General features: G+C 40.0%; 1 protein-coding gene across 2 annotated transcripts in view; it reads right to left on the bottom strand.

Annotated features, from left to right (window-relative positions):
* The window catches only part of LOC109416749 (mucin-2), a 237,459-nt gene extending 216,417 nt beyond the window's left edge, over positions 1-21,042 (bottom strand). Inside the window, exon 1 of one of the 2 annotated variants that reach the window (XM_062857036.1) lies at positions 20,545-21,042. The gene's annotated coding sequence lies outside the window, so the exon portion shown is untranslated. The remainder of the gene's footprint in view (positions 1-20,544) is intronic. The other variant, XM_062857035.1, reaches the window with a different exon arrangement.
* Positions 21,043-27,303: the final 6,261 nt, after the last annotated feature.

Genomic DNA, 27,303 nt, shown 5'->3' with positions numbered 1-27,303 from the left:
AAAATTTTCAAAAAAATTGGTTTACTGGAGCAATTTTTAATTTTACAGAGTTGGTGTCTTCGGCAAGATAGTGTATTCCAGTAGTACCTACAAACTTGTAGAACATATCACCTTAAAATTTTACGATATAATCATGGAAAGGTTCTAAAAACCGATTTTGAGGTTGTTTTTTAAACTTTCATATTTTCTCCCGAAAAATGAAGTCCAAACTATATGGTGTCTTCAGCAAAGATACTTGAAATTACTTGTTCTACAACTTTGCTGAAGACATCTACCCTCTAAAAAATTATTTTGAAAAAATTTGTTTTTGCTCGGGTTCACCCTACAGTTTTACCATACAATGAATATGCATAAAAATAGAGAAGATTTTTCTGAACATATCTTCCAAAGACACCTATATGCTAAAATGTCATCTAACGGCTCTTAGAGGTTTTGATCGTCTTTTTTCAGAATGATCCCACTGTGGCGCTGATTCCCTGATGGAATTCCCGAAGGAATCCTAGGATAAATCCTAAAACAATTGTTGGAGGAAATCCTCGAGGCATTCCCAGAGGAATTTATAAAGGAATCCCTTGTTAATTTTTTCCATCCCTGAAGGACTTTCTAAGGGAACACCCTCAAAACATCCCTGGAGAAACTTCTAAAGGAATCTCTGGAGGAGTTGCCGAAGAAATCCATGCATAACTTCTAACTTGTGTCCTTAAAATTATCCTAAAGAATTCCGGTACAAATCGCTGAAGTAAGTAATTGAAACAATTAAAGTAAAGAAATAATTGATAATGGAAACATTATTGAAATCGCTGAAGAAACCCTTGAACATTATTTTGAAAATATCCCAAAATGAATTTCTGAAGGAATCACAAGAGGAATTCTTGGAGTTATCCCTGGAGAAATCTCTGGGGAAATTTCAGCATCAATTTTTGAAAATATTCCTGGATGAATTCTTGAGTAAATTCCTGGAGAAATCCTTGGAAGAATTCCGGGGGAAACTCCTGGGAGAATCCTTGGAAAAATTCCTGGAGAATTTTGTGGGGAAATTTGTGAAGAAACCCGTGGTGAAATGCCAAGAGGAATCCCTGGAGGAATTTCTGGGTTAATTCCTGAAGGAATCTCTGAAAGAATTCATTGAGAAATATCTGTATGTACTCCTACAGAAATCTTTAAAGCCTAAAGGAATTCTGGGAGGAATCCCTTGGAAAAATTTCAGAAGAAATCCCTGGAGAAATCTCTGGAAGAGTTCCTGATTGAATTCCTGGAGAAAATCCTGGACCAATTCCTGGATGATTTTTGGAGGAACTACTAGGGAAATTCCTGGAGTAATTCTCGAAGGAGTAACTTAAGGAGTCCCTGGATGTATTCCGGGATGAAATCCTGATGGAATGCCTGGGGTAGGTTCTGAAGGAATTCCTGGAATGTCTGGAAAAATCCTTAAGGAATCCTTAGAGAAACCCCTGCAGGAAGTGCAGAGAAATATCTGGAGAACTCATGGAAGAATTCCTGGTGGAATACCTGTGTGGAATACCTTGAGGATTTCCTGGAGGAATGTCTAGAGTAATCCCAAGCGGAAACCCTAGACGAATTTGTGGAAGAATCTCTGATGAAATTATGGATGAATTCTGGAGATATTCTGGGAGGAATCCCTGGAGGACTTCATTTAGGAATTGCTGGAAGAATACATTGGATAAGTTCTAGGGGGAATCCCTGGAGCATTACCTGCAGGAATTCCTGGAGGAATTGCAGAAAAAACGCTGGAGCAGTTCCTGGTGAAATCGCAGAAGGAATTCTTGAAAAAATCCTGAGGAATTCCTTAGTCAATATCTGAAAAATGTCCGGATAAATTCCAGGAGGAGTTTCTGAAAGGATTCCAAGAGAAATTTTAGAAAGAGTTCCAAGAAAAGTTTCTGGAGAAATTCTTGGAGATTTTTTTTAAATATTCTCTGGAGCTGTTCCTGAAAGAATCCCGTATAGAATGCCCGAGTGAATTTCTGAGGGTGCCCTTGGAGGAACTCTTTAAGAGATTATTTAAATAATAAATTAGAGGAATTCCAGAAGAATCCCCTGGAGATATCCTGGAAGAAATATCATGAGGAATTCCTTAGCCAATCACAGGAGGGATTTCTAAATAAATTCCTGGAAGACATTCTGTAGGAAACCCTGGAAAAACATCTGAATAAAACCATGTTTGCAGTTATTTCTGGTTATGTCGAAATCCTTAATTGAACTTCTTAAGAACTTTTTACGGAAATTTAGCAAGAATTCCTTAACTAATCTTCGAATAATCGCTAGTAGAATCTTTTAAAAGAATTCCTGGAAAAAGTCCTGCAGAAATGTTTTGAGTGATTTTATACGGAATCGTTGACGGATATTGAAGGATATGGAAAAACTCCTGAAGAAGTCTCTTAAGGGATACCTGCAGAAATAGCTGAGAGGATCTCTGATGCAATTCCTTTGGGAATCCCTGCAGAGATTCCTGAAGAAATCCCCAAATAATGCACTAGATTAATCACTGGAGGAACCTCTTAAGATATCCTAGGGGAAACTCCCGGATGAATGTTTAATGAAATGCCTAGAGAAATTCACATTCAACCAGGACCCGCATAAGGATGCACGCAATACATCGCGATGTATGCATCATATAAAGTACTATTTTAACCGTTATGTGTCCGACAAACTTTTTGCTTTTTTCTACACCGTGCTTTTTAAATGGGCGCTGGGTACCCGGGTACCTTGTTGGCCACATAAGGGTTAAGTTACTATCGCATATATGAACGGTGGAGAGACATTTTTCATCGTATATAAAGTAATTTTTTTGAACTTATTACGATGTATTTAGTGAAATCTTTACAAAGCATTTTTTATAAGATACTAGCTGTCCCGGCAGACATTGTACAGTCAGGATTCGTTATACACGGTGCCACCCGCTTTACGCACACCACAATTTTTTGTTGTCTTTCAACCAATTTAGCTTTTAAGTTTTTTAAGGTATTGTGAATCCCAGCTTAGTCACTCAGATGCTGATGATCTCAACCAGCCGTCGTTTATCGCGAAAAGATTGCGCTCCGTTTGATTTGAATACGGCGGCTGATTATCCATGACAGCTCTCACCCGGCGGCTGCAAAAACAGTTTTAGCCAAGGTGCACACCGTGTGTAAATCATACGGGCGCGGTCTGGCGCGATCTGATGCTGCGCGTTTCGAACGCAGCTTGTTGAGAATCTAAGATAAGCGCGACAATAGTTAGCTTACGATATGCAGCAACTACACAAAAAAATGAGGCAGCTGAAAAATCCCGGAGGGCTTGATCCCACAACTTGTTTGACAACTGTTGTGGGATCATTCTAACACCACACTCGAGATTGGTTTTATTGCGATTGTTTCAAAGTTATTATCTGCTCATAATAATGTCAGTAATTTCACAATCATTCTTCTAGTTAGTAGATTGTCGTAACTTTTAATACGCCCGATTCTTTTTTTGCACGGGTCTGGTTTTCGCTATACCTCAGTCGATTTTTAATCGATTTTCATGAAATGTTGTACACATGTAGGCACGATTAGTACTATCAGTGTACAAAATTTCATAAGTATCGGTTAAAAAATGACTGAGTTTTGCTATTACTCCCACCAGACCGTGCAAAAAAAAAATCGGATGTACATATAAACACGGTCACCCTGAAGACGGATAGATTCGTGCAATCATGCTGATAAATCCATCCGTTCGTGAGTTTTAGTGCAATAGATCGAATTTACAACTCATTTTTCTGTATTAAGATGACCTAGGATAGGATCAGACAACTGAAATTCACCTGCCAATCCATTCCATCGACGAGGAAACCCCAGTGCAGCCAATTTATTTCACTCCAAAATTTCAAAAAATTTACATTTAACGAATGAAATTTGCATGCACATTCAGAACCGTGGAGTACTATTTGCAATTGTAATAAGCGTTATTTGCAACTGAAATTGCTTTTAAACCCTTCTTTCATTTCTAATGAAATATATGAAATATTCAATGGTTTTTATCAATGTTCAGGCATGGAAGTCACTTTAGGTTGATTTACATTTGAATGCTGACATATTTGAGGCGAAAAAGCAATGATTTTGAGTATTGATATCAAATGCTAAACCTACAAACTAGCCGCACGGCCAAATCAACAACAAAGCGATCTGAACACAGCGAACGGATATCAATTTCGACCAATCAGCGACTGGTCTCCGTTTGACAGCAAATTGGTCTCAAATTGGCTGACGATTGTCGCATCCTATCCTAGGAGATGACAACATCGTAGGAAACGATATCCTGACGTTCTATTTACTTTTCTGATTGTGGCAAATTAACTTGGATTGGTGTACGAATGACCAGAATGGAAAACAGTGAGAAATGCAGCTGAGCAGACACAAACGCAAAGCTATCCTACTCGTGAACAACAGAAGCCAGAATATATTCGCGCTTCCTCCACTCGCGAGCTAACGAAGCTGGTCACACTCGTGATTGATTCGCGAAGCAGCTCTGAACATTTTTCAATTTTGTGAAAAAACGAATTTACACGGCCGACAAATTTACTTTTCAGGAACAATAAAGCACAAAACACTACTACCTGATGGATAATTACTTGTTTTGCTATTAAAACCGCACTAAAATGCAATTCCCGCATCTCCATTCGTTCTTCGCGAATAAAAATTCATGAGTGTTTTTGTTTTTGTTTTGCTTCATACTCGTGAAGCAAGCGGGTGCGAATAAACTCACACACGGCTTACTCTCGGCACCGTGAGTAAACCGATTGTTGGTTTTACACTCGCGAGTTGATTCACGATAAGAGTGTTTCCATCTCTGCGAATGACATCGCAGAAATGTAGTAATAAACTCGTTTAAGTGTACATGCAAACGCGCATAAGCTAGAATCGTTTATGTTAACATAATGACGAACAATGTATTAAGTATAGAGAAACCGCGTGTGCGACTTAAACTTTATTCGGCAAACTTTTAGATAAAACTGCAATGTGAAAGTCCTTCAAATACCGTCTATTATAGCATGCTTCTGATCTGAGATAGCGACAAGTTAGTACAACTCTTTGCAAGTGAGTATTCTGAACACTGGGGAAACCCCGTACGGAGGGGAAAGGGGGTTGAATTTCCTATTTGAGCGTGACGTACTTGACGAACGCTTCCTAGCCATCATTTGACCCAATGGTCCATTTTTTGACTTTATGGGTGATCTGAGAAAGATGTAAAAATAAGTGATAGTAAGATAGAATAAGGGATCTCCAGTTAGCCTAGTGGTATGACTTTGGATCGCCAATCTGGAGACGGCGAGTTCGATTCCCGTTCCGGTCGGGAACTTTTCTCGGCTTCATTGGGCATAGTGTAACATTGTGCTTGCCTCACAATTCATAAATTCATGCAATGGCATGCAAAGAAAGCTCTTCAATTAAGAACTGTGGAAGTGCTCAAAGAACACGAGTTGAAGAGAGGCAGGCCAAGTTCCAGTTGGAATGTCGAGCCAGAAAGAAGAAGAAGAAGATAGCATAAATTTACCTATGCAAACATCAATGAGGTTATGATACTTTCCAAATTAAGTTGAATCAAAAGAAGTGGTGAATATTATCAATACCTGGGACATCTTCTTCAGGGAATTAGAAGTATTTGTTAGCTTTCGTTCTGAAAAGCTTTGTGAAAGCATAATCCGTCTAAAACAAAATTTTAAAAACGTTGGGATCCACTTCTAGAACACTAATAATATTCGCAGAATTCGGTTCGCACTTCTAACAACACAGCGATTAACACTTCTAATTCCCTGAAGAAGATGTAATAAACATCGAAACGGCAGATGAAGGAGAATATCTGATCGTTTGATTGCAATTGCGACTGCCTAGCCGAAAATCGTCCCAGGTTTCCAGATCCCTCCAGTCGATAGCTACCTCCAAATATTATCAATACCTTACGCCTCCATTTCTATCACCTTCTGCTGTACCACAAAACACAAGAAAATTAAGAGACCAGGCAATAAAACCATCGTAATTTGTGCAACAACAATCCAATGTCACCCACCCATCTTGACCCTTTCCGATGGCACACTTTCTGCCTAGACATTGTTATCATTACATCACATCCAAATCGTCCTAACCTCCTAACCCAGTGCAGTCATAGTCTGCCTAGGTAGGCAAGTAAACACAAAAGACGACAAACCAGTTCCAGATTTATCTTTAACACCACCGTTCCGTCCCGTCCCGTAGGTTATGCAAACACCCAAACTACTCCCACGTGCTTTCCTTCCTTCAATACAGCTTCGTTCAATATGCATATGAACTTCAACTGCTCGGCAAACTTGAACGTTTCACAAATGCATCATCCCCCATGCTCCTCCGCCTCCATCCAGTGAAGATCGGGGCGTTTTGATTCAAAACTATTTGAATCGAGCGAACATATGAGCCAATATGGGTGTACGATGAAATAGGGTGAGCCCTAACATTTTACAGCAAACAACTGTGGGCATCGATACATACCACGTTTCACTGGAGTACAGCAGTGTTTCGCTTCTTGAATATCTGCTTTGGATTTAGAGTAGGCGTACGACAGGAGAGAATAATGGGCTATTGTGGTTTTCTCGGTCTGACCTGGCTAATTCAGCACAGCCCGACGTTTCGGTCCCGCATATTGCCTATCCCTTGTAAAAGGTCCAATATACGCGACCGAAGCATCGGATATACCAAACTTGCTGTTTCGGTCATAAACCTGATAGACCTGGTATTGAAATTTTGATTTTGAATTGTTTTTTTGTTGTTCTTGTTGAAGCAGCCTAGTTTACTTGTTGCCATTCTTAGTTTTTTTTTTTTTATTAGCTTAGAAAATTCTATGCTAATTTACCAGTTTTTTTATTGGAATATCGGGTTCGAGTTCAACAGATAGTCTTTGCAAAAGTAAATTTCCATTACGAAATGTTCCTGGATCAACCGGAAATCGAATCTGTGCCTTGCCCTATTATATTCATTAAGTTTTTTGTCTGGAATTCTATTGTGAATTTAATATGAAACGACTCGAAGCTTTTCCCAAAAATTCACTGAAACTTTTGAATAAATCTCAAAGGATTCCATCTCATAGTCCTTTCGAAATTCTACAAAAAATGCTTATGTGAATTCAAATTCTGTCTCGCTAAAACGGTTCAGAAGTCCAGTAGTCCAGAAGCTTCAAGATTCAAGGATTGATTGATTTGATTGATTGATTTGTCTTTATTTGAGAGACTTTCAGCCCTTGGCTGGTTCGTCTCTTAGATTCAAGGAAGCAGTCTCCGTAGGTATATTGCAAAAATCACCGAAGACAGGGATGATTGGCCACCCTAGTGGAGTGGATTAGCGTTATAATAATTGAATATTGTCCGCATTTTGTGGTTGCCGCCGTAGGCAATATTTGTGCTACGATAAAATTAAATTGGAAAGGAATACACTCGCAGTAATAATTTTTTCCACACGCATCGTTCCACGGAGGGATTCCGGCCGAGGAGCCGGAGGAGGAGGACGAGATCTGTGTGATGCGACATTTGACATTTGAACGCATCATCGTCGTATCGAACACGCCGCCGGTGGTATTGCCGCACCACGACGAATCGCAAGCTTACTCAGAGCTTGGAGTTGCGTAGATGTGTTGATTTTAGCGACTTTCGATGGCGGTGAGCGTTTAGATCTCTTCTAGCCAGTCAACCTGCTTGAAGGATTTACTGCTGGAGATTCCACCTGTGCGGTGCGAAGGGAAACGGATTCTAGCTTAACTATTCCGTTATGGACGATCGTCGTTCTTGTTGGCGATTGTGAAATGTGTTTGCACACTGATGGGGTTAATTAGTTTGATGCCGCCGAGATCGGTAATAAAATTAGTTATTGATAACCTGCTCCGGTCATCTGTCTCCTGTGCAGCAATGGACGCGAGAAGGGCGGTCGATTCGCTGATCAAGGGATTGCAAAACGTTTGTACAACTTACTTCGAAAGGTCACAACATTCATTCTAGTATGCTGGTGTTCTGGAGCCTATGGCGGTGACAAAGTAGTACCCTGGTAGTATCCATTCGTCACATGTGTTGCAGTGTAGTTGTTACTTATTTTGTTGATGGATGGCGTAACAGTAAATCACGCGGCTCACGTCACCCAACCAGTCGTATTTGATTCAAAGACCATTTTTTACTGCATTATAAAACAGAAACTTAACAGTAAACCCTGGTAATTGTAGTCTTCAACTAACTTTCGTCTTTTTGAAATACTAGAAATATCAAAGAAAAGCAGGATAATATTGATATCCTAAGTATTTTGCATATCCAATGTAAATTACACGAAATTGATTATCATAATGTTTGACAGCATCGGGTCGTTTGGCCATACGCCATTTGGTCGAAAAAGGAATGATGAACTTAAGTGATGATGCCTCTGTTTTCCACATCAGTATAACTCTTAAGAGCAGCCTACGAATTAAAAAAAAATAAAAAATCTCTGGCAAAATATCGGCAGATTCAACACCAACTAATCCTTTAGCTTTAGCATGAGTTCGAGCTTAAGCTTGATTGACCGCCCGTGAATGCTACTCCAGTATAGCCAGACCAGGTACACTCACACAAGGAACCAATGAGATATCTGCCGGGGACTAAGTAGACATCTTCAGTGTGTGAGTGTTGGTGATCTTCTATTTTTAGGCGACAATGGCGCCTGCCACGTCTGGTTGCAGGTCAATGTGGGAAAGGGCAAGGAAGTGATGATTGCAATCGTTTGTATCAAGTTTTCTCAAATTCATACGGATGTCGGAGTGTTGGTTGGAAATGGTTGGCAATGGGTTCACACATTTGTGTACGGATGCCAGGCGTAAAGAAATTGATTAGTTTATTTATTACTCTGAATATAATGCGGCACAGTTCGCTTGATTGCATAACTCGTAGGCGTTATATGATAGATTGACACTGTGCTAGGAAAGTTTGAAGGAAGGGAAACGGTTTTTTCAACCCGTTTCTGTTCTAGCAATGGCTATGAACATGTGAAAATACATGAGTTGTATTTGTATATGAGGAGGGAGAAAGTACATAGAAAGATACAAATTAGGAGGAAAGGAATGGGCCAGGGATTTTATCCACGACCTTCTGCATATGAATCAGAAACGGTAGCCACTAGACCACCAAGCCCGTCAGACCAGATCATCAAATCGGCAGATTCAACACCAATCAATCCCTTAATGGCAAAACTAGAAAGAGTAGTCTATGATTGGAAGAAATGAAACATTTCTGATGATCATGTACCCGACTAGAATATGTAGGACAAGTTTTATTCGAGAAGAAAGATTCGGTTCAAGAAAAAAAATGTTTTAAAAACAACTGTAGCTGCTTAACATGGTGCGGCTTATTCTGCAAAACATACATTTCATCTTGTTTGAAAACTATCAAAAAAAAACTACACCAGGAAACTTCAAAAACCTGATCGCTTCGATACGAATTTAATATTCATAGAAGTTGTATATTAACATATTCATCGCATGCTACTAATAAAGACCTATCCTAGAGACTAGTTTTGGCCGCTTGGAATTTGGATGCTTTTCCCATCGAAATTATGCAGCCGTTTCAAGGTCAGGTGAAGAGAACCATCAAACAGACGGCAGTAAACTGATGAAACCTGTAACATCCCTGTCAGTGGGCAAGGTCATGAGATCAACAATTTGAATGTGAAATGTGATGTCACCTTAGAGTCGAGGCTAAGTAAAGACTGCCAGATTGTGCCAATCCGATAGATTGTATTATGATATTGATTGTGATTTTGAAGTGGATTTTTGAAATGTATGTGAAAAATAAACGAGTACTTGTCAGGAACTAGCCAGGGGTTGAATCCAGAACCTACTGCATATGAATCAGAAGCGATAGCCACTGACTGGACCGCCAAGCTCGTCATGTTTTATGAGTAACTGTTTGATGTATCCATTCTTAAGGTAAGTTTCCTGTTCCAAAATAAATTGCCTCCTTTTTCCGTAAGTAATTTTGATTTTTTTATTGCCAGCATTTTACCGAATCGATGCTGTAAGAAGGATGTGAACAATAATAAAATTGGCAATTCCTACAGGAGTTCCTTGTTGGATTCGTCCTTGTGGAATTCCTTAAAAGAATTCTTTTGGGAATGCTCCAGTTTTTTTTTGTTAAGCTTCTGAAATTCTTCCAGCATTTCCTTCAGGAATTCCTCAAGTCGTTTCCTTAGGGATTTCTACAACAATTCCTTTTAGGATTCTTTCAGAAGCAATTTCTGGGTTTCCTTCTGGAGTTCTCCCAGAAATCCTTCAGTGATACTTCTGAGAATGGATTCTAAACTTGTCTCAAGCAGTTCCCCAAGAATTTATATAAGTTTTCTGGAAATTTCTCCATAATAACCCTAAGAATTTCTTCAGAATCTACGCAGAACTTCTTCCAGATGTACCTCGGGAAGTCCTTCAGGAGTTCAATGAGAATTCCTTTAGGAGTTCCTAAGAAATTCCTACAGGAGCCCTCGCAGTTTTTCACAAAAACGATCCTCCAGAGTTCCCCGTGAATTCCTCCAGGAGTTCCTCGAGAACTCCTCCAGGAATGTCCTGAGGATTCCTTCAGGAGCTCCCCTGCAATTTCTCCAGGAACTCCTCGATAAATCTCCCAAGAATTGTCCAGGAATAGTTCCACAGAAATTCCTCTTGGAGTTCCCAGGAAATTATTCCAAGAGTTTCCCGTTAATTCCTCCAGGAATTCCTCCAAGAGTTCCCCGGAAATTCTTGTAGTAGTTTCCCGGGAATTTCTCCAGGAGTTCCTAGGAAATTACCATGGGGTGGGACACTCGTTAATATTGGCAGTAATATCCATTTATATTGGATTAATATTATATTATTTCAGTAATATCAATGATGCACATCAAGGTGGCATTGATTTATTTTAAACACAAAGACATCTGACAACTGCCATCAACGATGTCAATTCATTCTTCATCACATAGAGAAAAAGCTGGAAACCGTAATACAATCAATCCGCATTGTGCTTAATTGTGCCATATTCTCAGAAATTGATTTATGGATTCTGAATTTCTGAATTCTGATAAAAAAAATCCTTCCAATTCATCCATTATATCTAACTCAGTCATTCGCCAGAAATGGTAATTGAAATTCTTCTCGACGTTTATCAGGGAACTTGCAGCTAGAGCTTGAATAATCTAAACATTAGCGGCAAGTGAACTATCAGTCATTCAACCTTCCAAGGTTTCCTTGCAAGCTTCTACTTGTAATACCGTCCACGAAGCTTCCGATGATTAGTTAAGTAATTTTGGCCTATTACCCCCTGCAGTTCCCCTGACCTGATCTTTCCTGCTCCTATATTCTTAAAGTTTTCTGTATTCTCTGAAAAGCCCATCCACATCCCGTGCTATCCAGACTGGAGGATTAAAACGACATACAGGAGGACATTATCATATGAAGGAAATACCTAAGTACTGAAATTTGGTCATTGTATGAACGCCACCATTAGATCTCACTAGTAGTATGCACTATGCAGTCATGTGGAATATCGCCCGACGGCCATTGGAACAAATCCCTTTCGATTTGACCAACCTGCAATAAATCAGCCAGAGAGGAGTTAAGGAATTTTGGCCATATAGAAACCCTAATATATTTTGAAAACTTACGGCTGTGATTTGGCTGTTTTGTTTTGACATCTATAAACAACGGCAAAAAAGCAATGATCACTTGATAATATTTCTAATACCGGAATTAATATCATTAATATCTATTAGTATTTCTAATACGAAACCGAGTGTCCCACCCCATGGAAATTACTTCATAAGCTCCCCAGTAATTCCTCTGAAAAATCTTCGAGAATACCTTCAGAAGTTCGTCACCCATTCCCCCAGGAGCTCCCAGGGAATTGCCCCAGGAGTTCTCTGAGAATTTCTCCAGGAGTTCCTCAGTAATTCATCCAGGCACTCGTCAGAAATTCATCCAGGAGTTCATTGGGAATTCTTCCAGAATCTCCTTGAAAATTCCTCCAAGAACTCCTCAGATATTTCTCCAGTCGTTCCTTGGAAATTCCTTCAGAAGTTCCTTGGAATGCTTCGGGAATTCCACAGGAACTCCTTCAGAAGTATCTCGAAGGTTCCTTAGAAGTTCTTCCAAGAGTTCTTCTGGAAGATTTTCTTAGGAACTCGTGGAAATATTCCCGAGGAGCTTCTGAATGAATTCATGTAGAACTTCTGCAGGATTTCCCAAGTAACTGGTGGGAACATGCAAAGCATTTTCTAAAAGAAATCCCGAGGAACTCCTGGAGAAATTCCTAGGGTAATCTTGAAGAGGAATTCCGAATGATTTATGAATTATGAAGCAATTGACTAGGAACTTCTGTAAAAGTTGCTCCTGAAGAAATTTCTTGAGAAATCGTGGAGAGATTTTCCTGGAGGAATTTTCAAGAATTCTTCTGGAAAAAAATGCTAAGGAAATCCTAAAGACCTCCTGAATACCTTGAGGAATTTCAATGGAGCTCCTGGAAGAATTTCCGAGGAACTCCAAGAGGATCTTCTGAAAGAACACTTGGAAGAATTCTATAGAAGAAGTCCTGAATAAATTCCCAAGGATCTTCTGCGGAAATTCCCGACCAATTCCTGGAAGCATTTTTGCGAACTTCTCGTATAAACGCCGTGGAACTCCTGAAGAAATTGCCGAGGAACTTCCGGAGGAAATACTGAGGAACTTCTTGAGCAATTCCCGTGGGGCTTCTGAAGATACTCCCGACGAACTCTTGTAGGAATGGTCGAGAAGGTCTTTGAAGAATTCCCGTGAAACTCTTTGAGGAATTCTAAATATTCCTGCAGGAATTTTCGACCAACTCCCGGGGAAAGTATGGATGAATTCCTTAGGAACTCCTGGTGGAACTTGCGAGCATCTCCTGGGAGAATTTTCGTAGAACTCCTGAAGCATAAAGAAATTTTTTAAGTAACATTTGAAAGATTCTATCAATGCAAACTTTCTTACATATTCTTAAAACTGTAAAGGAATTCCCAGTATTCAGAAAAATAATGCAATCTCTGGAGGAATTTTTACCCGGCATCTACGAATAAATTAATTCATTCTTGAAATCTTCTTACTGTTACCACGCTAATTTGTTCCGTTAAAGGTAGAATGTCAATTGCAATAAGGATCGTGATATATAAATTTTAAACTACCGTCGTGTGGGGCTTCTTTTGAAATACGGGGGTACTTTGGACATTTTGAATATGGATTTTTTGAATCTAAAATATGGTTCAAATCTGTTTGATGTCTTTGGGACTATTACGACGCAATATTTTCCCCTACATTTGGTTGAAATTGTTTTTCAAACAAATCCTTTATTGCTTGTCAGGAGGCGAATAAACATCAAATGAATCATAAAAATATACATAACGTATCAGAACATTTGCTCTGTAAGCATTGTTTCTACAGTTCATAAATTTCAAAGGGTTGCTCAATTCGTGCAAGAAGTATCGACGTAGCATATACAATCGAGTATTTGTAACGATACACATTGCAAATGACTGTTTCACCTAAATAAAGGATTGATGGCCCCCAGACAGCCTTTAAGTCTATATTAAAATATCACGCTGCTCAAAATACCAAAGGTAGCACAGAACCACCTAAAACGCATATATTTATTGAAATCATGTATGATATAGTATACAATAATTATAATGAATGTCCAAAGTAGCCCCCCTCTGGTTCTATATGAGATGTCTCCGTTTGGTGTATGGACAACTTTTTTGTTTATCGATGGATTTAGTTCAAATTTTGCATGCATCCTACATACATACTCACGATTATTATGTGTAAAATTTGTGGAAATACGTTCACTACTCTGGGAGTTATAATCGATCAACGATCGATCAATTCTGACTATACATGTCAATGGTTCAATGGTTGCTTCTCCGTGATTGATCTGAACTGGTACCAGTTGCACTGTGATCCAACTGGATAAGGGGCTGGGACATTCCACTGATTCTCAAAGTGCAATTTTAGCAGCTCATGCATATTTGATCAATAACGGCGCCGGCCAAGTCCTTATAGTCAGCTGGGAAGGGAAAGGAATGTTAGAGTGTACTGGTTGTTGCTACTAGAGACCGAGAGCACTCTGCGTCCCCACAACCCGCACGGACTGGGGTATTTCTTAGACGGAAAGGATGCGAGATCTGGGAGTCACCGTTGGGTCGGTGATGCGATCCATGGATAGGGTTATTTATAGTGTTCGTGATAGATTGTGTGGTGAATAAGGTGAATAAGATCAAGCACGCTTTGGTTGCATAACTTATAGGCGTTATATATACACTGTGCTGTGAGTGGAAGTTGGAAGGGAGGGAAACGATTTTTTTTCAATTCGTTTCTGGTTCTAGCGATGGCTATGAACATATGAATATACATGAGTTGTATATGTAGAGAAGAGAGAGTGAGAGAAAGTGGATAGAAAGATACAAAGTAGGATGAAAAGGACGGGCCAGGGATTGAACCCATGACCTTCTGCATACGAATCAGAAGCGGTAGTCACTAGACCACCAAGCCCGTCATTCACTACTCTGGGAGTTATAATGTCATAAAGTTGAAAAACCATGAAAAAGTGTATAAAGATTAAAGAAGCCCCGCACGACGGTATAACATTTTATGGTTATCCATTCCAATAAATCCAAAATTGTTAACTGGCAACACTGCCACATTTTTTCCCACAATTTTTGCATACCTTGGTCTAAATCAGACAAAATCACCTTCAAATTGCATCAAATAATGTTTTCTTAGCAAAACTTGTAAGTTGGACTAATTTGATACATGAGCAAAAACGTTTTCCAAGCTTAAAACCGCTGTATCTGTAGAACGGCCAAAAAGAGACTTCGGGAAGTTACATGGGAAGTTAAGCTTTTTCGATTGGAAAATAGCTAAATAAACATTCCAACAAAATTGATCGATAACACGCGGTGTGTACATTTGATGTGAAATGAACCAAATATATTTTAATATTTTGAGTGAGTTGTAACTTTTTTTTTGAATTGTTATTATCAATTTAAATTAGGGATCCTTAACATATTTTTCTATATGTGTTTGGACTTTTGTTTTGATACTTTAAGTAAATTTTGAGGAGATCCTTTTATCTACGCTTTTTGACAGATGCCTCTAGCAGCTAAGTGTTTTGAACATCCATAAAGTTCCGTCAAGAACAGATTTAACACAGATTGCTTAAGTTCACAAAGGTCTGCAAATTTATTTGAAGGTTGGTGAAGTTCCGCTAGATCCGATCAAGCAGTGACCGCAAGCACTCGTAAAGGCCTGCTATTGATGAGTATGTCCCGCGGAAGTCCATAAAAAAATAGAAAGAATTTTGACGTTCACGAATCCCCGTTACAGTGTTCCCAGAGAACTGGCGAAGGTCCACGAAATGTGTCACACTTTATTGAAAGCAGCCGAAAATGAGTGAAAGCATTTTTACAATAATACGTTTATGTTCAATGCAGTTTCTTTGAGCTCCCTTTGTGAGGCAAGTACAATAATATACTATGCATAGGGAGTCGAGAAAATTTTCTCGACCGAAACGAGAATCGAACCCGCCGTCTCCGGATTGGCGATCCATAGCCTTATCCGCTAGGCTAACTGGAGACCACTTACTGCTTTTCACCTGATTTATATCGAGAATTGCACAATCAATGACATAAGGATCTTTAAATATTCTCAAGGTTCAATCGACAAGATTTTAAAATCATAGTAGAATTTGAAATTGAAATTAAAATCAAAATTTTATTTGATTTGTATAAATCGTTAATTTAAAACCCGAAATGAAATTGTTCTGGGTTAAAAATACCATTTATTAAGATAAAATAAAGTAAATTTAGATGTTAATAGACCAATGTAGGTATCTTTTGTTTTTTTTTTGAATATTTTACATGCCTTATGGCTTGCAGTAAAAAAAATGCATATTTTGCCCTATAAATTGAGCAATAGTTCAAAATTTTGTCGTACCGAAGCAAATTTGAGCCCGGATTTGAGTTCAGCGGCCCAAAATCCGTCAAAGACACATAAGTTTGCTTCTGATCCATAAACAAAGAGCGATACGCTGTGTAATTTACAAAACTGCCTGAGTGTCTTGTGAAATTTTCATGAATCTATTCAATTTTTTTCATTGCGTGTATTTTTTCATCAACTTTTAATTTTAAGATTTTAACCGTTATTGTCGGTTAGCTGGTTATGAAGCCGTTAAGTTCCCAACCAAAAATATTGAATTATTGATATAATTTTAGAAGACTGAATAAAACGTGTTATAAAAAAAGTTTTTGATTTTTTTTTCAATTTTTGAATAACTTATCAAAATTTTTTATTAGGCTTTTTTTCTTGGATTTTGAAAATATTCATAATTAGTTTTTCAAATTGTCACACATAGAACTGCATGATTATGAAAAGGCTGACATGTCATTTTTATTCAGAAAATTCCTGGTAAGCATACATGGGATTTGGAAATCAAAATGGTTTTGAATGGAGATGATTTCAAACATTTGTAATTAAACTTATTGACGCATTTTATGTATCTTTGTAATTATCGATAAAATTCGTATATTCTTCTTTTTGCCTTTCTCGTACACTAAGTGCACTGGAAAGGCTATATGTTCACTCCAAAAATGACTTTTTGATAGAAGGCCCGGAGGGTCAAACCACATATACCAATCAACTCAGCTTGACGAATTGAGATGATGTCTGTGTGTGTGTATGTGTGTGTGTATGTGTGTGCGTGTGTGTGTGTCTGTATGTGTGTGTACAAAAAAACTCACATCACTTTTTGGCAGTAAACCTCATCCGATTTCAATGACCGACGGTTCATTCGACGCGGAATCTGGTCCCATTGTTTCCTATTGAAAATGATTCGGATCGGTTCAGCCGTTCCGGAGATATGGCCATTTAGGTGTTCCGGAACGGTACCCCAGGAAGGGACCAGATATGAAAATGCCTCAAACCTATGCATGCGACACATCAAACCATGGCATTTTCGATAACCTGATGAGCGGTAAGCAGAAAACTAGTCTAAGACCATATCTGAACCGGTAGTGTTCCGGAACCGGTTCCGGGTGTCCCGCCGGAAGTGGCAAATATCAAAGTGCACCAAACTCATGCATGAGACACATCAAACCACGACATTTTCGATAACCTGATGAGCGGTAAGCAGGAAAATAGTCTCAGACCATATCTGAACCGGTAGTGTTCCCGAACCGGTTCTGGGCGTCCCGCTGGAAGTGGCCAAATATACAATTGTACCAAACCCATGCAAGCGACACATCAAACCACGGCATTTTCGATAATCTGATGGACAATGAGCAGGAAAATCATCTCAGACCATATCTGAACCGGTAGTGTTCCGGAACCGGTTCTGAGCGTTCCACTGGAAGTGGTCAAATATAAAAGAGAACCAAACCCATGCATGCGACACATCAAACCACGGCATTTTCGATGACCTGATAGATAATGAGCAGGAAAATCATCTCAGACCATATCTGAACCGGTAGTGTTCCGGAACCGGTTCTAGTCGTCCCGCTGGAAGTGGCCAAATATGCAAGTGAACCATACCCATGCATGCGACACATCAAACCACGGCATTTTCGATGACCTGATGGATAATGAGCAGGAAAATCATCTCAGACCATATCTGAACCGGTAGTGTTCCGGAAACGGTTCTAGTCGTCCCGCTGGAAGTGGCCAAATATGCAAGTGAACCATACCCATGCATGCGACATATCAAACCACGGCATTTTCGATAACCTGATGAGCGGTAAGCAGGAAAATAGTCTCAGATCATATCTGAACCGGTAGTGTTCCGGAACCGGTTCTAGTCGTCCCGCTGGAAGTGGCCAAATATACAATTGAACCAAACCCATGCATGCGACACATCAAACCACGGCATTTTCGATGACCTGATGGATAATGAGCAGGAAAATCATCTCAGACCATATCTGAACCGGTAGTGTTCCGGAACTGGTTCTAGGCGTCCCGCTGGAAGTGGCCAAATATACAAGTGAACCATACCCATGCATGCGACACATCAAACCACGGCATTTTCGATGACCTGATGGACAATGAGCAGGAAAACCATCTCAGACCATATCTGAACCAGTAGTGTTCCGGAACCCGTTCCGGGGTTCCCGCCGAAGTGGTTAAATCTGAAAGAGAAACAAACCCGTACATGAGTCACATCAAGTACCTAATGAACGGCCAGCAAGTGTTTCGGAATCGGTTTTGAGTGTCCGGAATAGGCCAAATGTAAAAGTAAACCAAATCCAGGCATGTAACACATCAAATCGTGGCTTTTGCGATAACCTGATGAACAGTTAGCTAGAAAATAACCTTACGTCACACTAAAGATAACTGGTAGTGTTCCGGAATTGGTTCCGAGAGCCCCGTCGAAATTGTCAAACCCTGCATGTGACACCTTCAATTTGCAGCGTTTTTTGTTAACCGATGAGCAGTTAACAAGACAATAATGTTAGACCATATTTGGCTCAGCCGGTAGTTACCCGGAATCAGATCCGGGTAGTAAAATGTAAAATTTAACCAAACCCATGGATGCGGTACATCAAATCACGACCAGTCTTGTAAACATTCGACACTTTTTACTACCTTCATTTCGTTGCCGCAGTCGGGTGTCAGTCGGCTTTGTTACATTCGTGCGCTATCGTTATCTCTTACCTACACACAACACGAGCAGTAGAACGAAGACCAAAAAACATAAGAAAGGGTCAAATCAATGTCATCTAACACGATGACATGTGTCTAATGCTAGCTTTACGCATAGATTTTAAGCCAATTCCGATTATGAACGTTAATATTAGTTTATTATTGCATGTTGCATTGAATACGACACACAGATGGGCAACATTAACATAGCTCTTATTATGGAAGAAGACAGGAATAACAAAAGCCGAACCGTCTCCCGAAGCCGCTATCGTGGTGAAGTGCATTCGTTTGACATTTTTGTTTCGAACAGTAGTTTGATTGCTTGTGTTGCGAATGTCGGAGATAAAGGAGGCCGAATATCGACGAAAAGGTTCAAATGACTGTGATCTCTAACAAGACTGATCACGACTTATCGACAACCTGATGGAAAAATAGGGTCAGACCACGTTAGATTCCCGGTAGTGTTGTGGGTTCAGCTGTGGCTTCGAAAGTGGTTAGAAGTAAAAGTGAAGCAAACCCATTCATGCGATATATCAAATCGCGGTGATTAGGTAAAGGTGAATAAATAGCAATAAAATATTCTCAGACCATAATTGGGACAACCGGTAGTGTCATGGTCCATGACTCATGGAATCAGATCCGGCTATCCCACCGGAAATTACCAAATATAAAAGTGAATTAAACCCATACATACGACACATCAGATCGCAGATTCTTTGATAATCTAATGAACGGTTAGCAAGAAAATAGCCTTAGATCACATTAGAGACTAGCTGTTGTGTAGCAGAACCAACGTTCATGTGAAAAATTAAATCGTGGCTTTGTTTAATGGCCTGATAAACATTAGGTATGAACAACAGTGACGAATAGGTCTAAGTTCTCATATATGAGAACAAAATATAGACAAAACTAAAGCGATCTCATCAAATCGTACCATTTCAGATTCCAAAGGTGTAAATTTATAGCAGGATGGGTCATCGTTGAATGGAAAAATAAGAATTTGATCGCGCCAACAGAAGATGGTGGCTGTTTTAAGGAATTTTGAGCTCAAAAACTATGTAAAATAAGTCTATTTGGTATGGGAAATATGTTCGGAGTCTACCAGAGTATCCAAGATAGCGGTTCAAAGTCCAAGATAATGGCCCAGTATTCAAGTTAGTGCCTATTTTATAGGATTTTTATTTCTTGCATTATGGGCATATTTTGTATGAAAATATGTCCAGAATTCAAAATTTGTAATCAGAAAACCCAAGCTGTGCGCTGTTTCACAAGGTCTGCAATATGACTATAGTTTGAATGGGGAAGAATGCCGGTCTTCGTCCAAAACTGGTAACCAGAAAATCATAATCGACATGCCAAAATTCAATACGGCGACTATTTTATGTAATTTTAGGTGCAGAGTCCAAAAATGAATACCAGAACATCCAAGATGGCGTCTCAATGTTCAAGATGGCGGTTAGTTTAGTTGGGGTAGATATCCGGAGTCATAAAATGATGACCGGAAAATCTAAAATGATGTTTCAAAATTTTGCGGCTTCATGACACTTGTTTGGTTTGAGTTTTCGATCGTTTGTCTTATATTTTCTGAATATTGGATGTTGGGCTATTATAAAATGTATCCATATTGAGTTGATTTTGCAAGAAGTTTTCATTTTGTATTTATGTCAATGTCATCAACATGTCGCTCGAGTTTTGCTGAAAGGATATTTTAAAGCACGAGAAAGGCACTATCACCGCTAGGTGGATTAATTAGGGTTTTTTTTGTTATAATTTCATTCGTATTATAGTCCATGGTGACTCAACAATTCCTTCAAACATTCACAATTAAAAAAAAACAGATATATGTTAATTAGTTTGACTTACGTTAGTGAATCCACTCCTTTTTTTCCTTTTAGCACTATATTTGATCTTCTTCACTTTTTACAACACTTCAGAGCCGATAGTCCTTCAATTTTCAAACAGTCCAGAGCAATTTCTTTATTTTCACAAAAACGTCACTATTCACTAGCTTCAGAAAGTCCACAGTCCATAGATATTCTTCGAAAGTGCTCTTCACCGTATCACAGCAGGATAGTAAAAAAAAAGTTCACTCGGATAACACAATCAGAACCACTGAATCCGCTCGAAGCTCTCTAGTGCGCATCCGCGACAGAATTCGAAACTGCCATATCCTAGGCAACGATGGTAAGGAAAAAGTCGAGTGTCGTCCATGTGACAACTGAAAGGCTTCTACGTGCTGACATAACTTAAATACCTTTTCGCGCGCGCGCCCGCTCAGATTTCCAAGAGCTACGCGCGCGCACCCAAAAGATGATCATCAACATCCCTGTTAAGCAGCAGCAGCAGCAACCTTAAACAACCTCCCTCCTTTTTTTTTGTTCAATTTAAGTTGTACGATCAACAAATGAGCGCGGCCCGCAAACAGCATCTTCTCACCCCTTTTCGATTGTTGTTGGGACCCAGGCTCTGGCTGAGTCACCACACCGCAAGTTGCGCGCGCAGAAGTCCGGCGGAGCCCGAACCGGAGTCGCATACTATGTGTCGCGTGAGAAAATACTCTCACTCTCGTTAGGAGTGTACCGGCTGGCTGCTGCTCTTGCCTTGAACGACCTCAACTCGACAACGGACCGACCTGTTGCACTATGGGACCCATATGGTGGCCAGAACATGTTAACGGTAGTTCGTAAGATTTCTTAGTATGGTCTATGATAGCCCTCAAGGGTTCGTGGATATCCACAAAAGTTTGTAAAGTCCTACAAAGCTACGCAAAGGTAAGTGGGGGTACACGAAGGTATGCGATGATTCGTTACGGTCCGTATTTGTCAACGAATGACCCCAAAGGGATCTACAAAAATGTTTGATGATCTATTGAAGTTCTCTGCGGCTCGCGAAAACTTCTGGAAAAGACGGGGAAAATCTGTAATAGTTCATAATAATCTACGAAGGTTTGATATAAGTCCATCTCTAGGCATTCATGAATAAATTTCCGGAAAGGTCTGTAACGTAACGTAGGAAAAATGACACGTGTTTGAGGCAGTTGCGATGGGGATCGCGATAGGGTGTTATTGTTCGAAGGAAAAAGTGAAAAATGCCGCGTGTTTGGGGCAGATGTACTTTGTCCTTCCTCGTGAAGTGATGAAAATTGATGAAAACTTGGTAGCCAACAGTATTGCAGAAAACTTAAGGAGTCAAGGAGTGCAGTGGATGCGGTCATTCGACGACATGGAACTGGGTGAGATCATTCCGATTCCTATCTTTACATCCTAGAAGAAGTTGGGGTAATTTCATCAATGCAAACGCATGAGGACTCCTGGAGTCTGGTGATATTTGCAAAATAATCTTGTAGCTTTGAACTCTCGAATTGTGCATATTGAGAGTGTGTAGCTAGTCCCAAGCACCATTCATTGGATCTCTGTGCAACTTCGACTGTTCTGGTCAATCACGGAGTAGCAACTACGATGTGTACTGTTATCTTTGCTTTGCAAAGGTCTTTGGAAAGGTCTGTAACGTAACGTAGTTAAGATTCAGGAAGTTCCGTAAAGATCCGCCCAAATTCGCATTGGTACTTTTGTATTCAGTATTCAGCCAGACGGTACAAAGCTGACGGTGTCAGCTTTCGATTTCCGATACAATCGTAATATAAAAAGAATCCCTTTCCTCAATAATACAAACTTATTATTGATAAACCGCGCAACTTTTTGACCACCTGAACCCCCACGGTGCCGTCATCATCGAGCCGGCACAAACAGAAGGGATGTTATCTCATCTCGCGACGGCCACCGCACTGTGGAACCATCATCCATGCAATCATCTCACACGGCGCCGCTATCGGGATCGAACTCTCAAGCTCAACTCGACAACCGTCCGATCGCGACCGGTGTGGTGTGTGAGACCGAGACGAGCTTGAGTGTGAGCTTGAGACCGGCTTTTTTCTGTCGTTTCCGACGGAGCGGCGGACCGGCCCGGCATCGACAGCTACAGAAGGTTATGAGTCAAGTGAGAACGAAAGTGTGACTCTTCTGCTGCGCAGCGCGCAAAGTTTCGCTCTCTTCGCGCGCGCTTTGTCGATATGACGATGTTGCGATGCGATGGCGCGCAACGCGGTACACGTGAGTGAGAGAACCGCGCTCGAGAAGAGCACTGACCACGTGCTATTGCGACTAGTTATCAAACGGTCGCATTTGATAGCGAGTAGGTACCTACTGTTTCGTTCAGTTGATGTTTAGGTTGATATTTTGGAACATAAATAATAATCGGCACTCGAACCTTTTCATACTTCCGTTTTGTTAACGCTGGTTTATTTTAGGTCCACATTAATACTATCGAAATTTAGAGTAACAGTTATTCAAAAATGTTGGTAACGCTCAACTGGGAACGGTGCAGGGGGGGGCAAGAGAAGAAGAGAAACGAATTACGAAGTTATTACCCTTATAAATTCGGCGCACAATATACTTTCGCGTGTCCTGTTCAACAGACTGAGACCTCTTGAGGAATACTTCGTCGAAAAATACCAGGCTAGTTTTCTTGAAGACCGATCAATGACAGATCAGATGTTTAACCAGCGGATAATCTTAGTCAAATTTCGGAAAAATAACCTTCAGAAAGTAGCATACAATTCGGTGCAAAGAAATGAGCTTTGGCGGATAATGTCAGACCATGGTTTTCCGGCGAAACTTATTAAACTGATTCGCGCAACGCTAGATGGATACAAAAAAAATGAAACCAATATTGTGCATTGGGCGTTTATAGAGGAGAACAAAGATTGCGTTTCGGGGGTCCCTAGGGGTTGTGTTGGGGTACGATGAGATACCAGGGGAGGTTTAGAGGGCTCCAGGGGGTCTCTGGGGGAGCCATCAAGGGGTCTCAGGGGCACATCAAGGAATCTCAGAAGCGGTTCAGACGGTCTCAGAGTGGATTCTGGGAGGTCTCCAGGAGCGATTTAGGATGTCCCAGAGAGATTCAGGACGGTACTTTGAGGGTTTCTGGGGCTCACAGGGGGTTTCTAGGTGTCTTAAACGGTTTTTGAGGTGCTCCAAAGAGCCACAAAGGACTTTCAGGGGATCTCGTGAGGCGTTTCAGGGGGTCCAAGGAGCTTTAAGGGGTACCAGAAGGACTCAGGGGTACTTCATGGTGTCTCAGGGGCTTTTAAGGAGATCCCAGTAGTCTTCGGGGTGCTAAGTGCTTAAGGCATACTGCGGTTGCACCGATCAAGCCTATGTGTCAGCCGAGCTTAATATCAACAATCTAAAACAACATACCAGTGCGAGCTTGTTGTTCGTTGGCCGCAAAAGTGCGGGACAAGATGCGGGATATAAAGTTGTGAAAGACGGACCCGGTTAGGGTGTCGCTTCGAATCCAGTTTGACATTCTATTCCGCAGAATCATAACTTGTACTGTGGCTTAGTTGGTTAAAGCGTGGGTTCAAATCCCACCAACACAAGTGGTATTTTTTCACAAATTCATCTCTCAATTGGTTAATTAAACGCACTTTGCCATCATGTTTCATGTTTTTACGTCTTCTTTGGGAGTATTCCATGTGCGTTTCACGGGATACCTGGAGGTTATAGAAGCGTCTCAGAGGGTTTCAGGAGGTCTCTGGGAGTATCAAGAGAGTTCCAAGTGGTATCTGGGGCGCTTCTTGGTCTCAGAGGCATGTCATGCGATCTCAGGGGGTCTCAGATGAGTTTTAGGCGGTCTCACGAGAGTTTCTGGGGGTTTCATGGTGTCAATGCGCTTTGGGCCGTCTTAGGGAATTTCAGGCGTCTTAGGGAGTTTCAAGCGGTTCAGGGGCATTCCAGAGAGTCTCAGTGGGCGCTTCAAGAAGCCCAAGGACGTTTCAGGTGGTCTCATGGGGTACTTGGAAGTGTCAAGGGCGTTTAAGAGAGTCTCTAGGGGTTCCAGGAGATCTCTGGGGCATATCAGGGATTCCCTGGGTCGTTCCAGGGGGTATCAAAGGCGTTTCAGAGGGTATCATGGGTGTTTCAGGCGCTTCCATCTGGTTACAGAGGTATACCTGGAGGCCTCACCCAAGAAACAATTATCAGTTTAAGAAATGTTTCTCAAAGCAGCGTTGTTAAGCCACATGTCGAACTATGTTTGGTTTAGTTGAGAGAAAACTGTTGTTCAACTCTTGTTAGCCCAGAAATGGAGAACTATTTCAACAACAGTCGTTCTATAAACATTGTGAATGTGATGTTTATTCAATGATCGTGCCATCGTTTTACAGCTGTTGTTCAACGTTCAAACCTTTTACTATTTACAAATACATCAGAAATGTAAAGATGATGTCTTTTTGTATAATCGTCTAACAAAGATCGTAGAAACAATTATAGCGCATTAGCTTCTTGGTTCATAATAACAAGCTTTCTACGACAATTATTCCAGCACAATACAATCAAAACATGGCAATCATTTCAGTGTTTACATTTGGTTGAACAAATGCTGCCAAAAAGTTTCTTGAACGTTTCTTCAATATAGCTGTATGAATGAAAGCAAAAATTATTTTTCTTTTACATATTTTTTCATATGTGAATAATTTGAAAGAATTTAATATGACCATATTTACCTACATTAACGCATTTCAATCACATTTTTATGATAGAACTCACATCGATGACAAGACTCGAACTCGGGAACTACTGCTTCACTGCCGTCTGCATCTGCTCTTCTCCAATCAGGACCACATGAATTGGAAGATTTGAAACAGTATTTAAACATTGATACCAATACGCTGCCGTTCATGCGTTGCTTAAACATCGCTTAAGTTTTGTTATTCGACTAATTGTTTACATCAACACTGAAGCTGATTCATGTAAACAAAATTTTCGGTAAGCTCTGATCATCAGCAGCGCTACTGGAGCTTAATATTAGTTGCATGGTCTCTTAGCTACGGTGCGGTGTTGTTTTGCATATTTGGTGACTTTTCAAACATATTTTCATTTTTTATACTCAATAAAGTTATTTGTCATTTGTTTTCGGAACTTACATTTCGTGTACGGAGGAAAAATATGTTTTCTCCTCTTGTGAAACTTCTTATAAAAAGTGGATCCTGAACCCGCTCGAGATTGGAAGGCTTAACCCGTGTCGTGATGAAGGAACCGTCAGGGGGGAAATTTCTCGACGCTGCTAGTTAGAGGAGCCAGCTGCTGTTTTTAAGCACGGTAATTTTGCTGCTGTTAATCAGAATAGTGTGAAAGGTAAGTCGTGATGTTTTTTAAAGTGCGATTTAATGATTTAGAGCTGCTGCAAGGCTCTTGTTTGAGGTAAAATAATATGCAGCCGTAGATGCTCTTATTAGGTTCATAATCAACAACCATGTTTACAAATTTAAACATGGCGAACAATGTTAATTAAGTGATATTATTACACTGCTAATCAGCAGCTGAACAAAACGATTAAGCCAGTATTCTTAAACTATGTTTAAGCTACTTTGTTTCTCTTTGAATAATATGTGGAATAACGGCATCTAATATGTCGGAAACAGCTTGTCTTCGTACATTGTTACAACACTATTAGGCTATCGATGGAAATATCTAAACAACTTTCTTTAAATTTTTGTTCTCTCTAAAACAAAAGCTCTCATTTTTGAGTAACGCCCATGCCGCACAGGGACTGTGTTGGAAACACACATTTTTTAAAATTGCTCATACGCTCACATTTTTGCAAAATATCAATATTTTTCGGTATTTGAAGGTGGTTTATAAACCCAGTGAGGTTGCCATGTCGAAATTATTGCAAAATACATGCTCATGAGAGCGTAGGGGTGGTGGGGGTAAAGTGGACAGGTGGGGTAAAATGGACAGGGTACAGTTTCATGGCTTTTATTGTTTTTCAAAATTTTTCAACGATTGAAGCTTATGCCTAAGCATGAATCATTATACTTTTGCTGATCTTGAACATTAAAATCAAATAATCCTCTTCAGGATGACAAGAACATTAAAAATCACGTGAAACAACGGAAATGATGTAAAATCTGCTTATAATTGCTAAGGTTTTCTCGTAAGTTATTTTCAAATTATTACAAGTTTTACACCCTAAACCAATAAAGTCCACGTAGAAGAGTGTATTCGACCGAAAAAAAAATAGGTTTTGTAAAAAAAAATAAGTTTTGGATTTTTTTTTAACAAAATCAGACCGTGGGGGTAAAATGGACAATTGGTACAAATTTCACCAAAATTTCATATTTTTTTTGCGAACTTCAGAATCATCAGCCGTCATACCTATCGTGAGATAATTGTAGTAAAAAAATTATAAAAAACCCAAATTAATCCACCTAGAGGTGATAGTGCCTTTCTCGTCGTATATGTTCTCACGATCTTTCCGTCGACGTCAGTCAAAGTGTTCCTGAATCCTGATATTTTTTAAGAAAAGCAAGCATTTTATCAAAGCCATCATTGAATTGACTTAAAACTTATTGATGGCACATACTCCGACGTTGTGTTCAGCGTAGAAGCAGAGCTGAATAATATCAGATTTCTCAGTTGACTGCTTGAGTACCTTCACTAACATTGGGAGCTGATCAATATCAAGACGATACTAACAAGCTAAGATATAACTTTTTACACATTCACAGATCACTTTGCGGTCTTCGATAAAGTTTTTCCTGCACATTCTAGGTTATAT

This window comes from Aedes albopictus, chromosome 3 (assembly GCF_035046485.1).
Source record: "Aedes albopictus strain Foshan chromosome 3, AalbF5, whole genome shotgun sequence".
Classification (NCBI taxonomy): Eukaryota; Metazoa; Arthropoda; class Insecta; order Diptera; family Culicidae; genus Aedes; species Aedes albopictus.
The sequence above is the reverse complement of the archived record's forward strand: the minus strand, read 5'-3'. Positions and strand labels throughout refer to the sequence as shown.